Genomic DNA, 3659 nt, shown 5'->3' on the forward strand with positions numbered 1-3659 from the left:
AGCCCTGCACGTAAGCCAGGGAAGGAGAACATCTCCAAATATGTAAGTATCTCTTGCCAGGTCCAACATTAAGAAATCTTGCCACATACATATGTGATACAGATGTAGTTGAGGCAGCTGGAGCAAAATTGATATAGGAGAATAAAGGGTGTGCCATTTGCAAAAATGTTCTCATGGATAACAGATCAATTCTACGCCCCATGTATGTGGGTCCAGTGTGGTGTAGTGGCTGGAGTGTTGTCCTGGGAGTCGGGAGATCTGAGTTAGAATCATAGAATAGTAGAGTCAGAAGGGAAGGGAAGTTCTAGTCCCCAGTTGGCCATGGAAGTTCAGCCAGTCACAGACACTCAGCCCAGCCAACCTCACAGGGTTGTTGTGAGGGTAAAACGGAGAGGAGGATTATGTATGCCATTTTGGGTTCCTTGGAGGAAAACAGGCAGGATATCAATGTAATAAAATAAATAAATGCGTGAACAACTTTTTAAGAACCATCTAGATCAGACTCTCCCAATCTGCTGCCTTCCAAATGTATGGGAGTTGTAATCCAACACATCTGGAGGGCGCCAGCTTGGGGAAAGCTGCTTTACAGAGAACAAGAGGGTAGGTCCCTATCCCAGGGGGGTTTACACTCTGGAATTTCACATAGGGGAAACTACAGGGGAAGGGGAGAGAAGTTGGAAGCAGAGACCAGGAAAGAATTTTGCCATTGTTTCAGATCCACTTGGATACAGACTGAGTTCCAGTGGGAGATGGGAACCAGGCGAGGTGCGGAAGCCTTTTAAATTTATTTTTACAATCTCTCTCCTTTCCAGTGAGCTATTTATTACCGCCAGAATTGGATCAATATTTCGATCTCCTAGAGATAGCTTTATGAGCACAGCACATTCCCCACTCCCCAGCCCTGATTACGCATTTTAAATTTCAGAAAATCAGCCTTGTTCTATTGCAATAAAAATGACAAAGAGGCCTCTGGCATCTCAGATCTTCCCGCATCCTAGGCTACTTCATGCATTGGAAACAGCCAGCCAGCCTACCAAAGAGAAATCCATTAGCTTCTAAATATGCCACAGGGCATTCTGTTTAAGGCCAAGATAATAGGTAGCCTACAGCAGCTTCTCAAGTTGGGCCAAGCTGGGGTTTTAAAACCGCCCTCCCATGTTACAAGCCCCTGATGATTCAAAGCAAGTTTCCAAATGGAATGATTTCTGTTCTCCTGTGAATGGCAAGTTATGACTCTTTCCCTCCCTCTACTGGAAGAAACTGCTTAATGCAGCTTGGAAGTCGGTCTATATATTGCATGCAAAATAGTAATACTAGAGGTTTGCACCAACTGCAAAATTCATCTTGGACCCCAATTCAGCACTACAGAAGCAGCCGGATTTGGCTCAGACCAATTTGGAGGATTCCTTTGACTCAAGTACCAAACCCAAGTCAAGATTTGGAAATCCAAGGTTTTATGCCTCCTATCATCTATCACAGAAAATTAAAAAAAGAAACACAGAATTGTCAGAAATGGGCGTGCACAGTAATCCCTTAGCAGGGAATTATGCATGTGTGCAAATGTCAATAAATAGATGCAGAGGGCATTCCACTGCACAGCTTTATATTTTTATTTTACAAGTGCCAACAACTTTTAAAAAATTTCTCAACCAAATAGCATGGAAGTTTCAAGGGCAGTTGCCCCATTTGAGGGGATCAAGTTGAATAGGAAACAGGATTTATGTGCAAGAGCAGCCTTTATATATCGAGGGAATCCAAAACAAAGCACACTTAATCCACCTCTGTTATTTGTGGACCACCGTTCAGAAAATGCCGTACAGCCTAGAGGTGGCTCTAAGTAAGAAACATAGGGCGTTGCTAGACGTACCGGGTGTTCCGTCGTTGAGGAGCGGTGAAAGCGGCTTTTCCCGTTCAGCCGTGACGCCTCATCATCCACACCTGCCTTCGATTTGTGGCGGAAGTTTGCGCCGGTTGTGCTGCTGCCGCCGCGAGAACGGTTGCGCAGCCACACCGGCCTGATTGCCGCGGCTTTTTTTTTCGCTCGCTGCACGGTTTGCGCACGTCCGAAAGACCGCAAACTTGCGCAGCCGTCAGCGATGCCGCCGCTGGCCCTGGCGGCGGCAGCGGCGGCAGTGCCAGTGCCAGCCGAAGTGCTGCTGGTGCTGTTGAGGGTCAACATTGATGCGCTCACTTCCTGATGGGGGTCGTGGCGGGTGTCATATGACCCGAGGTCAATCGTCTGCATGGCCACTCTGTGCCTACATCTCCCATCATGCCTCTGAGGTGTCGGCGGCGATGATCGCCTCTGTGCCCTCTGCCCCATCCCAAGGAGCCAACCCACATCTGGCCGTAGCCATGGCAGCAGCCCACAAACAGCTCTGCCCTCTGCCAGCCTGGTACCCACACTAACAGGCAGCGTACAGCACCGCCATTATGCGGCCACGGTAGCTGCCCACCGCAAGGAGTCACCAGCCACTTTTCCGGTCCTCCGTTCCTGCGCAAACTGTCACTGGGGAAATAAAAAAAAAAAGCCGCTCCGCCGCGCTGCCCCAGCTGCCGGACTGCGCGCAAATGGCGGAGGCGGCTTGACCGAAGCCGCTGACCACTCCCCCTTAGCACGCCTTTTCCTGCCCAGTGCGGACCGCAGTGACCTCACATCCTCCCACACGTACTCCGAATTACCGCGGGACAGCAGGAAAAGGCGTCCTAAAACTCACTTTTTTAAAGTCGGGAGAAAGAGGCTTCACCGCGGGATAACGGCGGATCCTCGTGAACGTCATCTGGAAGCCTCGACGTGACTGCGGAAGGTAACGCGCGCTAGAGCCTCGTCTAGTAACGCCCATACAGAAGAATAAGTGCAACAGTTTATGCCGGAGTCCTTAAATTTGCTAGCAGAGAAGGAGCAAATCACTTCCCATTCCCTACCCCATTTGTGTGTGGGGGGGTGTTATATGAGAATGTTACACATAAGTCGTCTCCAGAAAAGAACCCTGCAAAGTTTTAAGAGGAATGTTGAAGAGGCTAAACAGTTATCATGACTGAAAATCAGTTTGAGGTTTTTAAAAATAGTGAAGCATGCTGGCGTTGGAAAGAAATATTTTTCATTGCAGGAAAACTGCTGAGGGGCTTGATTTTTTTAAATGGAGAACTAACTATGCATGAGAATTTCATTTTTGCTTGCAAACTATGCAAGCTTGCCCGTTCAAAGCCCCAAGCCCGAATGTGAGCACATCTGCCAAAAATATTTGCAAATTGTCGAACACATGCTCACATTCATCTCACTCCTGATTCCCAGTTTAATTTGTGCAAATTTCCTCAGGACAATGAATGAGCCCCACTTTGGACTATGGAAAGATTTTGCGCACATGCTCAATTTGTGCAAATTCCCTGACTGCAGAAAGCAAGCAGGAAATAAGGCACAAGACACGTTGGTATTACCTGCACATCAGCTCTCTGAAATATAAGCTGCTTCAAGAATCATAAGTACAACTTGATGTTAAAATGCCAATATATTGTAGCTAGAAATCCATATTTTATTGTGTATCACTTAGGAATTTTAATATATTAAGCATTAGAAAAGTATAATAAATAATCATAGAGCTCAATTCTCAGTCTCTTGCACTAATAGCTTAAGCCTTATTCCCCGCCCCACAATGTAT

At 47.1% G+C, this 3659-nt stretch overlaps 1 protein-coding gene across 1 annotated transcript in view; it reads left to right on the forward strand.

The window, feature by feature from the left end:
• IBSP (integrin binding sialoprotein) overlaps positions 1-3659 on the forward strand; it is a 347644-nt gene that overhangs the window by 40285 nt on the left and 303700 nt on the right. The window lies entirely within an intron of this gene.

Source organism: Elgaria multicarinata, chromosome 10 (assembly GCF_023053635.1).
Source record: "Elgaria multicarinata webbii isolate HBS135686 ecotype San Diego chromosome 10, rElgMul1.1.pri, whole genome shotgun sequence".
Taxonomy (NCBI): domain Eukaryota; kingdom Metazoa; phylum Chordata; class Lepidosauria; order Squamata; family Anguidae; genus Elgaria; species Elgaria multicarinata.